The sequence below is a fragment of the Protopterus annectens genome, chromosome 12.part0 (assembly GCF_019279795.1).
Source record: "Protopterus annectens isolate FY-2018-M chromosome 12.part0, PAN1.0, whole genome shotgun sequence".
Taxonomy (NCBI): Eukaryota; Metazoa; Chordata; order Ceratodontiformes; family Protopteridae; genus Protopterus; species Protopterus annectens.
This window is the reverse complement of record NC_056746.1, coordinates 1,126,180,763-1,126,194,502: the sequence shown is the minus strand read 5'-3', so window position 1 is coordinate 1,126,194,502 and position 13,740 is coordinate 1,126,180,763.

Sequence of the window (13,740 nt, the reverse complement as noted above, 5' to 3'; positions counted from 1 at the left end):
TGCTTCCTATTACATGCATCTCCATCTACAATGTCAGAGGATTTACCTCCCATCTTTTTTGGCCAAGGCTGCAGGAATATACCTTACCACTCTGTTCTCGCCCATCATCAGTTATCAGTTCCTAATTACTGCAGGTCCAAGACAGTTGCTTCCTTCTGCTCTGGGAATTGCTCTTCTGTAGTTCGCTGACTTTTCTCCTTTGTTTCTGCTGGTGAGGTACCCACAGTAAGATCATGTATGATAGACAGCATAAAAACCTCTGAATGTTGCATACTGAGGGATGTCCCTTTTTTACTATTCTGACTTTCCCAGAGTCCACCATATTTCAAATGATCCCTTTTTCAGCACCCTTTGTGGAAGTGGTGGGTGAATATGTAGCATACTGACTGACTTTTGGCCAACTGTACAATGGATGTAGCCATCTCCTCCCCCTTCATTTATGAAAGGTGCCTTTAGATGAGCAACATGTTGCCTTCCAGAAATCCTCTCTGAATGTTTATGTTATATAGTCACTGCAAACTGCCTGTCCCATTTGCTCTGAAATAGTTTTGCTTTATTTGTTTGCTTTGTTTGCAGCACTTTAGGCATCCATACAACAGGTAGAAACAGACAGCCCTTGTATGGGACTGGCTCCTGGCTTATGCCCATTGCTTGCCATAATAAGCAAAGACATATGCAAAGTCATGGAAAGACCTATCATGAAATTAATCATCAGGACACAGGGAGCCTCCAAACACTGGACCCATCTCAGTTTAGACTTGTCAAGGGCAGGTCATGCTTACTCAACCTGGTGGATTTTTTGAAAAGGTCACCAAAGCAATGGATGAAGGCAAAATGGTACACACCACATACCTCAACCTGGCCAAAGCTTTTGCACAATTCCTTTCTCAGGCATAGTAGAAAAGTTAAATAAACTGGGAATAAACCCCTGTGTCACCAAATGGATTACCAACTGACTCACAGATAGAATGCAGATAATTAAAATAAGGGAAGTTACCTCCACGAAGAGACCAGTCACCAGTGGATTCCCCCATGGTTCTGTGCTGAGACCTCTAGTGTTTGGCATCTACTTTTCTGAGGTAAAAGCCAATATCAAAGGTCTATGGCTAGGTTTGCAGATGACTGCAAGCTTGGAGCAGTCATTGAATCCCCAAATGACTTAGCCATCCTGTAGGAAGGTTTGTCTCAAATAAATAATGGGTGTGAAAATTATAGTCTGAAACTAAATGTGAAAAATGCATTATTGTATCCTTTAAGAAGTAATCTACCCCAGGGAACTACCACATTGACAATGTGCCCTAAGAGCTGACCCAGCTGTTCAGGATTTGCAAACTTATGTGGACAGTGACCTAACATTTGATCAACATGTGTCAATTGTTGCAAGAAAGTCCTTCTATATTGCACAGCTTATAAACAAAGGGGATTGCATCTAGATCCAGGGGATGTCATTGTCCCCCTTTACTAAGCCCTCATTAGGCCAGACATTGAATATAATGGTAATGGCCACTTTGGCATGTATCTGCCTAGACACATGCAACAACTAGAATGGCCACAGTGACACCTTACGAAAAGGATACAAGGCCTAAACCACATGTCCTACATGGGCCAACTCAAAGCCATGTCACTATATGCGGTATCCTACAGACTACTAAAAGGTGACCTGGGTCTGGCATAGATGACATCCTCTGACCCATTACTGATGGATTTGCACATCAGCAAGTCAAATAACATCAGAAATGCTTGGTCTAGGGATCTAAATCTCTTCTGCAACATCAACAGAACTGTTTGGAGGGACAGGTATATTTTGCTGAGGATACCGCTGCTCTTGAACAGACTCTCCATCCACATAAAACAAAGTTTATCCTTGTCTATTTTCAAGTGCAGCTTAGACTTATGGATGGGAAACTGAAAATTTACCCCTGATCTGCCCCCTGTACTACTAATAGACAGTGCAGCTCCTATATTATTTATCCCATGCATGGGTCACCTCAAATTATGAAACCAAAAAAAACAGGTAGCAGGTATGCAGTCGGCAGCAAACGTTTATTTAAGCACTTTTCGTCAGCTCTACAAAGCTGACTTCATCAGAATACATTCAATGTCATAAAACCATATATATATATATATATATATATATATATATATATATATATATAGTAGTAAAATTCACTCAATTGGTACAACATCAATTAAAGCAACAGCCCCTATAAGAACATCTCAATTTTACTTTAACAACACCACTGAGTTCTTCAGTTTACATCTTATTCAACTGTGATACTACGGCTTACTTGGACATTTGTTTAAGTAAAAATTACAACCTGCATGCATTCACAGCTAATATATTCAGGAAAACTGCATATTCTAACACCTTCCTTCATTACACCAGCTGTCACCCTTTCCACCAGAAGAAATCTGTTGTCAAGGGACAGCTGGTGAGAGCTTCTAGGATGGTAAGCTTGGATGAAGTTTATTTAAGTTTTTTAGCAGTCTTAGTTGTTTGGATGAGTAAATAGTATTATTTAGGATTATACTATGTTAGTTTGCTGTTGAAACTATCTGTACATATTTTTTAATCTTTTTCTCAATACCTTAAAATTGAGATGTTCTTATAGGGGCTGTTGCTTTAATTGATGTTGTGCCAATTGAGTGAATTTTACTACTATATATATATATATATATATATATATATATATATATATATATATGGTTTTACGACATTGAATGTATTCTGATTAAGTCAGCTTTGTGGAGCTGACGAAAAGCGCTTAAATAAACGTTTACTGCCGACTGCATACCTGCTACCTGTTTTTTTGGTTTCTTAGTTGTTTTAGCCTTTGTTTTTTATTAGTTCACCTCAAATTATCTGTGGTATGATCCCAGTTATTCTCATTAGGGGTAATATATAATTATTGACCATGGGATGGGACAAGCCAATCTATAGCCAAATGGGATAGGTTATTTTGAGCACAAATAGGAAACTAACTAGGCTTAAAATGACCTGCAAGGGCAGCTTGCCTAGTATTTACCCATGAACCTATTAAATTATATGACTATCTCTCCAACAAAAAACAAACTGGGTAAAGTGAATAGTAAAAACTGAACGGATGGATAGATGGATGGATGGATGGATGGAGAGATGAAAGGATGGCTGGATGGATGGATGGATGGATGGATGGATGGATGCATAGACGCATGGAAGTATGGCTGAATGGTGAATGCCACTAAGGCTATATCCAGCTAAGAAAGAGGTATGTGACTTCTTTGCCTATTGTAGATTTACCTGTGGCTTACTTCCATGGTGTGGCTCTACTTTCATTTAATTTAAAGTAGCTTTTTCCATTTGTTCAACTTCCTTCCTCCCCAACTATGATAATCTGGCATATAAAGTAACTGGGAGTTGCTAGAAAAAGTAACTGTGGTTTCTACAATGCCAGGGAATTATAATGCAGGGAAAATATATGTTGCTTCTGCAGGACAGAGAGAAACCTTGAGAAGAAAGAAAATTATGACACTGGGTAGCTTCTTTAGGTATGTTAAAAAAAGAAAAACATTTTGATAGACAGCAAATTAAGACAGAGCTTCAACTAATGTTTAAACCACAACTCAAAAGGGTCCAGAATGTAAAACACTTAGGTGTTGGCTTGGAAGGGTCTAAAAAAACACATTTATTTACCAGGAAAGTCAAACTTGGAACGAGCAAATTTTAAGCAGAGAGATACTCCAGACGCCTGTCTTTGTAATGTGGGAGGAAACTGAAACACCTGGAAGAAACCCACACAAATGTAGGGAGGCCATGCAGACTCCACACAGAAGGCACCCCAGCTGAGAATTGAACTGGAGATGCTCCTGCTGTGAGACAACAGTGAAAACCACTGCACCACTGCACCATCTGTACATACTCAGGGTCTACAAATAAAGTATTTTCTTCAATTATTCAACTAATTATTCAAAACAACAAACTCCTGGAAGGCATTTGTTTGCTGAGGCGTTAGAGGTGAGTTCATTAAAACTTTGATCGGACTTGAGCTTTTCTTTGTTGGTTTGAATTATATTTCATTCATTTTGTGGTTTTGCTATATAGCTAATTATATTTGCAGTGTAAATAAGATGTATGTGTTAAGTTCTTGATACCTCTATACCCAGGGCTGTAACCTTCAATTTCTTTTTTTCACCCTCCATTCCTTTTTCTGTGAAAATTGAAAGAAAAGAGAACAACCACTGACTCAGCTCCCTTCACAATCAACAACCAGTGATGTCTCTTATGGGAATAACAGGGGCTGTAAGGAAGACAATGCAAACTCTTGCCAGATACAGATCTTCTTTGTCACTTAAATCAAAGTAGAAAAGATTCAAGATAAAAAAAAGTCAGCAAAATTCAGTATGAAAGGTAAAAGTTTCTTCTGCCATATACTTCATAGTAATTACTGACCAGACTTTGTGTACTTTATTCTTACATTGCCTCCACTACCTGCCAGTCATTAGTTCTCTCCCAGTTAATTTGTCTATTCATTCCCCATAACTAGGGCATCAGTCTATTGGGTGGGACCATTACTAAGGCAGCCATCAATGATGGTTTGTGCATTTTTGCATATGCCCTTCCTCACCACACACACACACACACACACACACACACACACACACACACACACACACACACACACACACACACTAGGGTATGCTCGGGAAGGTGGGACAAGCAATGGGTTGATTGCGGTAGGTGATAACTCACATCTGTAGGGGACACGCACCAGTAAGCAAACCTGACAAACATGGTCAAGCATAGCAGTTAAATTCCCCACCCTCAGTTAGTAAAATCTGATCTCTCTATGTGCTCCCTGAGTGTGCAATAGAAGTGAGTGGGCCATGCTTCTTCACTCACTCTCTCTCTCTCATTGCCTAGCTCCTCCAGTGCTATGGCTGATAATCAAACCCCCGGTCATCTGACCCACAATCAGGACTCTATCCCTCTGTACCATGGAGCAAGGCTATTCTTAGTACATTTGAAGTGAAAAACTTTTACAAACCACTCAACTGATCTAAATTTATTTATTTATTTATTGACATTTGTTAACCGGCTTAGTCCAGCTGTGCCAGAGGCCCATGCTCAGTGGAGACCTGAGGAGAAAAGCTCCAGTGCATATCTTTATAATGAATACAATAAAAACATGCTATATAAAATAATGACATATAGTATTTGTAGTGAAAAAATACATATAAATTGATGTTATGAAAGAAACAAGCAAAGAGTGGTGTATATAACACAAATTCTGAGTTTGCAATTTACAGGTAATAAGTATAACTGAGTGAACTACAGCATTGATTTACCTAAGGGAAAAACATCTCTAGGCTGTGAGCAGACTAAAAATTATATTTAAGTCATTAGTAATCAGAGGACAGTGCAGGAGGAAAACAGCCTGGGTAATAGTGCAACTGGAGATTTAGTACTGTTACAGTGCACTAGTATGACCTGAATACATTGCAAAGAAAAAAAAAACTCACCACTGGCTTCCTAGACCACAAATAAAATTGATACACACCAGAATTTTAATCAAAAAGTTAATAACCAAACTACAATTCAAAATGTTAAACCCCTTTTGGCTTACCATATTTAAATTCTCATTACTCATATATGTATCTGAATTATTATAATAAAGGGGATTATTGTCTCCCATATATTCTATACCCGTAGGGGAAAGATTTAGACAGATGATCTTCATCTCATCCAATAAATCATTTAGGGTCACTTGTCTAACCGAAGGTACAAGACCATCATCTTGACTCACCAACATAATATTCCCACATTCTGCTATAGAACTGGGACACAAGCTGTTACAAATCACCATCCCCTGCCTTTGTCCCTTCCCCTCCCATAATGAGTAGTACTGTTGAGAGCAGCCTCCCCTACAGTGTCCCTTTGGGGTCTTACCTGTTTTGTTGGGCTATTCTCTCTCTCCAACCTCCGAAGTGTGGGGGGGGGGGGGTTGAATGGGATCTAAAAAAATTGTGTTTCATTTCATAATTACCTGGAGGGTGATCACTAACTGCTTTTCAAGTGGATGTACTCCAGTACTAAAACTTTCCTAAATTAGTACTCTGACCATTACAGTTGAGTATGGGATATCCAATATTATTAAAATACTGCTTTTCATCTCTCAATAACATGTTCACTTTCCTGGTCTTTATTTTGAGATTGTATTGTCAACAGAATCAAAGAATTTAAAACCTTTGTTTTACTTGATTTCAAAAAAATCTTTAGAGATTCATTAATAAAATGCATTTCATCAATAAAATGTTCCATTTGCTTTTCATAGTAAAAAGTTACATAACACTGACTGGTACAGAAGTGAGAAACGTTTCTCAGTGACAGTGTATGATTCTTTTTTTTATCTCAAATTCTTTTTTATTTTTCAAATACATTTGAATTAATTCAATAGTATTTATACATAACATCTTAAATAACTATGTACACTATTTACATTAGCCTGACACTATAACAGATCTTAATATATGCAGTTACTTTATAAATATGTCTAATCCATTAGCAGTGTCTGATCAATTATTGTATAGTTTCAATCAACGATAAGACTTGTCCCCAAGGGTTGTTGATAAATGGCTTTGGATACATTCTTAATTCTTTAATTTAATTTCCAATAATGCTGTGGTCTTCAGTAGGCTGTAGAAGTTGTCCAAAGTTGGTATTGTGTTTTATTCCATCTTCTTGTTATACATTTCCTTGAAATTGCAAGTATAGTCCACACTAGATACATGTTTGACCTATTCAAATGAGGACCTTCGTTCACATTTAATAATGCAAAAGCTTTAGTTAAATAAAATGATTCATTAAATAAAGCTTGTAGAAAGTTATTAATACCATTCCAAATGCCTTAATTTTAACACAATCAAAGAAAATGAGGTTCCAATCTAAATTGTGTACTTGCTCACATCTCCAACATATTCTTTTTATGGAAGAACTAATTTTACTGAATCTGTCTGGGGTTAAGAATGCTCTGTGCAATCATTTCCAATTAAATCCTTTCCAGTATTGAGTAAAGGATGTATATTTTATCGATAATAAGATATTTGTTTTAATATCTTCAGTTAACTGTATTGAGTGACATTTTGTTATATATTTCCAATATGAGGTTTTGGGTATTGTTTTATAGTTTATCAATATTTTGTAAAATTTTGAAATGCACTTTCCCATGTCAAAGTCGTTATATATGATTTCATATATGTATTTCATAAATTTAGGTATTTCTTTAAATGAAGAATTGTTAATTATTCTACTTAAATCTTGTGAATATGACAGAATACTCCATAAAGTTAGCCAGTCCTGTTGTGGAATTTTGTATGTTGTTTTTATTACTTGCATATCTAAAACTTTTAGCTCTTTGATACATTGGAGCCGACAAACAAATGCTTTCTATTCCCAGGAATTTATTTCTCTATATATTTTATGTGGAAAGTTCTTTGTGACTATAAATGGCGTTAAAAGATCAAACCGGATTTTTAAATCTATATTTGCATTGATAATTTTCCTAAATGAGTCAATGTAATAATTAATCATATGAGTTTTAGTGGGTTTAGCTATGTTATATTGCATACTAATACATAATATGTGCCATGGCAAATTGTTTTTATCTTTTTGAATTTTTTTTTAAATCAAACTCATTTGTTGATATTACAGTTATTAATTCTTTCCAATTTGCAGAGTAATTTGGATTGTTTTAGATATTGATGCTTTTATATATGTTTCTATATCAGGAAAGTTTAATCCTCCCTGTTTCCATGGTCTGATATGATGTATTAAAGCTATTCTGTTTCTTTTGGGAAACCATAAAAATGTTATTAAGCATGAATTTATTTCTTTAAGTATATTCCTTTCTGGTAACAGTTATATTGCCAAGGCTATATATAGGATCTTGGGCAGTAAAAACATTTTATTAACTGTAGTCTATTTTCAAATGTTAATATTACTTTGTTCCATTTTTCCACAGAGATTTTAATTGTATTGATGATATTACTGTAGTGTTTTGAGACTAATTCATTATTATCCTTGCATAACTCAATTCCTAGATATTTTAAGGTAAATTCTTGTTTTCATATGATGTGACCCCCCCTAGTCTGCAGTTCTTTTTTTTATTTAAAATTAAAAATTTAGATTTTGATTTATTGAAATGGAGTCTTGAAGTCATGTGAAATTTGTCAATTAATATATCTAATTCTTCTAAGGTTTCTTTTGTATTAGATAATGTTAGTAATATGCCATCAGCAAATAGGATTCCTTTAGAATTGTATTGTTCATAAATATCTATTCCTTTGATTTTTGTATTGTTACAAATTGAATCTGCCAATATTTCAATAGCCAAAGGACCTCTTGCTTTGAGGCAACAACACTACCGCTGTACCACTGAGGCTTACTACTGGAGTTTCTGTAATATGTACTAATGTCACAGTCATTACAAGCCACATACATTGGGCATATGTTTTATCAATATTAACAGGTAAACCTACCTTTGTTCATACAGACCATTTGGTTAAAATCCCTTCTATCTGTAAAAAGGTAGGTAGACAGTATCAAAAGGTTATAGTGCATTTTAACATTACATTCCCAGACACAGGCAGGTGCTGATATAAAAGGGCATGGTATGATACTCTGCTAGGAAGCCTAGGTACAGGCATGGGAGCTATTAATGCAGCTGACATTGAAATTCTGACTAATCGATTAAAAGTAGTGGGAAAGATATCTCCCAGATTGTGCATTTACAAGCATCTTGGAATCCAGAAATATGGAAGACACACCTGCACAATATAAATTTATCAGCAGCAATTTTTAGACAATTATGATACTATGCAGCTACATCAGTTGAAATTTGATGGTAACATGACAATTGTAAATTGGACAAAGTGCACTATGCAATCTTTGTATGTGGAAATTCAGAAAAATAGAGTACAAATTGAACTTATGTTACAAAATGAAAATGTTTGGTGACAATTGTTTAACAAATGGATACCTAGTACAGATTGGATTAAGTTATTTACTAAAGTAACATATTGCACTCCACAATACTGCACAGGAAAGTTTATGCATTATAATGTTACTGATACCACTATTATGTGTCAGATTACTGTGTTACCTATGATATTTCTCGTACAACAAGGGTATGAGTAATGGTTGCCACAATGTGAAGGTAATTATATAGATATGAGAGGAAAAACACATAAAACTGAGTATTGTACACAGACTCAAAATGGACTAATTTGTGGACAGCATTCGACTGTCTTTCAATCATGCTTACTGCAGCATTTTGTTAATTTGTGTAAATGAACTATTATGCCTTCTTCTTTTCAAATGTTTATAGAAGTGGCTCCTCAGTATAGTTGTCTGGTTACAGATCAAGACATAAGTCATAATTTAAAATTACCTTTTGTAGGATGTTTATTACATATTGATTTCCTTAAATGGAATAATAAGAGCTATGTGTTTACTGAACCCAGAGAAGAGAATATTTCCAAGAACTGGAATTATACTTAATACAGCTTCCCAATATATCTGTATCCTTGGATAATTTAAAAAAACATAATGAACGATACTAAAATTCTCAGAGAGTATTTGAAAAAAAGAAATAAAAGTATTCTGTATTATGAGGCATTAAGCATCATTGCAAAAGATAAACTACTTAGTTTGGCTGAAAAGACCAAGAAAGTCACTGCTTCCAATTGGTGGGATATCTTTACTGGTTGGTCAAAATCAGGAAAAAAATGTTAAGTTGGTTGCTACATCCTGTATTAGTAGTGTTAGGCATTATAGTCATACTATCTGGAATTGCTACCTAGGTTGTCATTTGCGAAAAACTTATAAAATTCAGCAAATCATGATGGTTAACCTAGATAAACTGGAAGTACAACTGAAGCTGAAAATGAAGAGTCATTTTCCGCTTTTTAAATGAAAAGATGGAATTGTGAGAGTAAAGAACAGGTTAAAATGGATTTCAGTGGATTTTTTTCTGAAAATGTTAAATAAATGTTCTGCATTTCAGTGTGTAGAGTGCACGCAGTTAACTAACTTGGCAAAAACATATAGCTTGGCATTCATTGTTAATAAGAGTCAGAAGTAAAATATTTTATCTTTTATAAACTATGCAGCTTGTGAAATTTATTATTTGCAAGCAGGTCAAAACGAACTCTTGTATGCAGCTATGTCTCATCAATATGATACACAAGATAGGCCAAGGACGAAAGGAGTAATTCTTCAGGAACAAAATGTTTAAGATATGGAAAACAAACTGTCAGCAGACCAGCTTAAAAGGAAAGACTTATTATTCTGGCAAATTCTCTAAACTGCTGATGCAGGCAGAAAAGGCACTATAAAGACTGGGACTTTTTCTTTTGTATCAGAAACTCTGATTATTCTAAGTTAAGTACTTTTTGATGTATATACCTTTCAATGCTAAGTTAGATGTAAACCTTGTATGCAGTAAATGAATGTCATAACAGCAAAACTGTCTCAGTGTCTTCACTGCGTAAAGGTACAGACTACCTAAATAGTGTAGTATAACTTTAACAGTGAGATCCTTTATAAACTCCTGTTAAGAAATCTTCTGTGTCTAGATTTCAAGCTCATCTCTAACTTCTTTACATCTGAGGGCTAGGTAAAAGATACCGTACTTAAATACATTTTAGCATTTTTTTTTTGTATTTACTTACCATTTTTTTGATCAGGTTAATCCTACTAGGTTAGTGGTCTCTTTTCAGAGAAGACCTGAGGCAATGTTTATACTACCAGGAGAGATTTGGCCAGAGCATCAGGAAACTTTCCCTACTCTTTTTGATAGGTTTTGAGAGATCTTTTACATCCACCTGTGCTACCACCAACTCGAGCAGATGGGACCTTGGTTTAGCATCTTAGAATGACAAATCTTATCTGTCTCTTCAAAAGGATGTATAGCTCTTACACACTTGGCAACAGGAACACTTTGTTTTTTTATTAGTTAAATACTATACTAGAGGTCATCCCTGACAATCTGCTACATTTTCAAAAACAAGATTGCATGAAAGGTAGACCAACTTAAGAATTGAAGATTAAAGCTGTGATGAGCTGTTAAGCTTCATGCTGTAGTTCAGGGTTTGATCATTTCAGACTCTATTCCCCTGCTGCATGTCTCTCAGCAAGTCACTTAACCAGATAGTATTTCCAGGTTACCCTTGAAAAGAAGCACTTGTTCTCAGTGAGGTTACTTAGATTACAAATAACATAAAATAAAAATATATCAGACTGCACTATATACAAAAGAGCAGGTTAACTGTTTCAAACTGAGTGGAATAGGATGATCAGTTTAAATAACTTATATAAAAATCTTTTACATAAGTTTGTATGTATGTATTTTCCAAGTTTCTTTATTATTGGCAGACTATTCACATAGTAGAACTGATTATACTGATAGCTGCATAAAGCAAGCTGTGACAACTTGTATTAAGAATAAGACAAATTCAAAAGACAAGTCACCCTGCTGGAATCACAATATCAATCTGTTACACAACAAAAGAAAAAAATGTTGGCTTAGCATAGGAGGAAAAAAAGCCCAACATATTAAAAGCCCCCTGACCAATTTAAACAGGCAGCTAAGAGGGTTAATTAATACTTTAAAGGCTGAACCAGAGGCTATTATCAACATTTTGGTTGACAGGTTCAACTGAAATTTCTCCTATCATATCTCTTTCACCACACTTACTCCTACTTTACTGCTTACCCCCTAGAAGCAGGCCTGATACTAAAAAACACCCCCTCCCCCCAAAAGGAGAGATATCTATTCCAGAGGATTGTAGCCCCCCAAACATCTCCAACGCCCAGGTGAGAACTGGCAAAAACACAGCATCCATGGGACCGGATGGTAATTAAACCCACAGTTAGGACAGCTGTTTAATCTTAGCCTCACCTCAGGATGGGTGCAGCGACTGTGGTCCCACTTCATCCACAGACCCTGGAAATTACTACCCATTAGCGTGACAAGCCTTATCTGCAAAGCCATGGAGAGGATCATAATGGAACTCATAAATAAAGACATAGGAACTTGCAGACTTTGGATCCAACCCAGTTTGGCTTTGTCAAAGGCAGATCCTGCCTCTTAAACTTGGTTGACTTTAGACAGTCATCAAGGCCATTGATGAGGAAAGGCAGTCCATACAGCCTACCTCGACCTGGCAAAGGCCTTCGACACAATACCCCACTCAGGTATCATCGAAAAACTCATCAGCTTGAATGTAAACCCATACATCACAAGATGGGTTGCAAACTGGCTAAGTGACAGAACCCACAGGGTCAGAGTTGCTGGAGCCATGTCAGACTCAAAGCCTGTCACAAGTGGTGTCCCACAGACCTGGGTCCACTCTTGTTCGGCATCTACTTTTCTGAGGTACAAGCAAACACAGGAGGGTTATGGCTGACAAAGTTTGCAGATGACTGCAAACTGGGTGCCATAGTCGAAAACACATCTGACACAGATATCCTCCAGAAGGGCCTCACAGAAATGGATAACTGGTGCCAGAGCCATGGCCTGAAGTTAAACGCCAAAAATGCATAGTCAAAAACAAGGTTACCCCTAGCTACCATATAGGTGGCAATCCACTGAGCGCAGAAAAAGTCATCAGGGATCTGGGGACCCAGGTTGACAGTAGCCTTTCGTTTGACACTCATGTTGCTAAAGTAGTTAGGAAAACCTTCTATATCGCCCACCTGATCATGAAGGATTCACATCTAGATCAAGGAGGTCATAGTCCCCTGTACTCATCACTCATTAGACCTATGATTGAGTACAATGCCCAATGTATCTGACCAGACACCTGCTGCAGCTTGAAAGGCCCCAAAAGTTCCTCACCAAAAGGATAAAGGGTCTCAAAAATATGTCTTATGCTGCCCGACTGAAAGAACTCCAGCTCTATTCAGTCTCATACCGCTTGCTCAGAGGTGACCTGTGCCTGACATATAAGGCCATGTCAAACCCAGATTTGATGAATATGCTTCACCTCAAAAAATCTAGATCCCTCAGAACCACAAGGGCGGGAGACTTAAACCTTGACACGGTTATAAATCGAACGTGCTGGAGGGACAGATTCATCACCCAGAGACTCACTATGCTGTGGAACAAAATCCCAGTACATGTGAGGCAGAGCACCTCTCTGGCCTTGTTCAAGAGGAATCTTGACCAATGGATGGGAGATTGCAGATATACCCCAGGGATTACTTCAGTGTCACTGCTTGACAGAGGCACAGCAAAATGATAGGCATAGTTTTGCCACATAACTATGGGCTAGGCTTATAAATGCCCTTGGGCAGATAGCCTAGTATGAACCTATGAACCTATGAACCTATTAACTAACATTCTACACCTTACCTTGATGAAGTACTACATTTCTCTTTTATCTCACTGTATAATAACTTCTCTTTACTGTATCTAAATTCTATAATGGAAACAACTTGTTGATTTGTATGTTTTGTAATTTTTTTGCAAATATTCATTATTTATGTAACTATTGTAATCTATTTGCTCTCAAAATTTGCAATGATTATTTTAAGATTTTTAACATTTTAACATTTGGAGCTTTTCTCCCCAGGCCTCTACTGAAAATGGAAATAAATCCAGTTAGACTAGCCTGGTCAACAAATGTAAAATAAATAAAATAAATAAATAAATCCCCCCACCCTCTCTCAATAGTCCAAAAGAAATACTTGTTGTTGTTGTT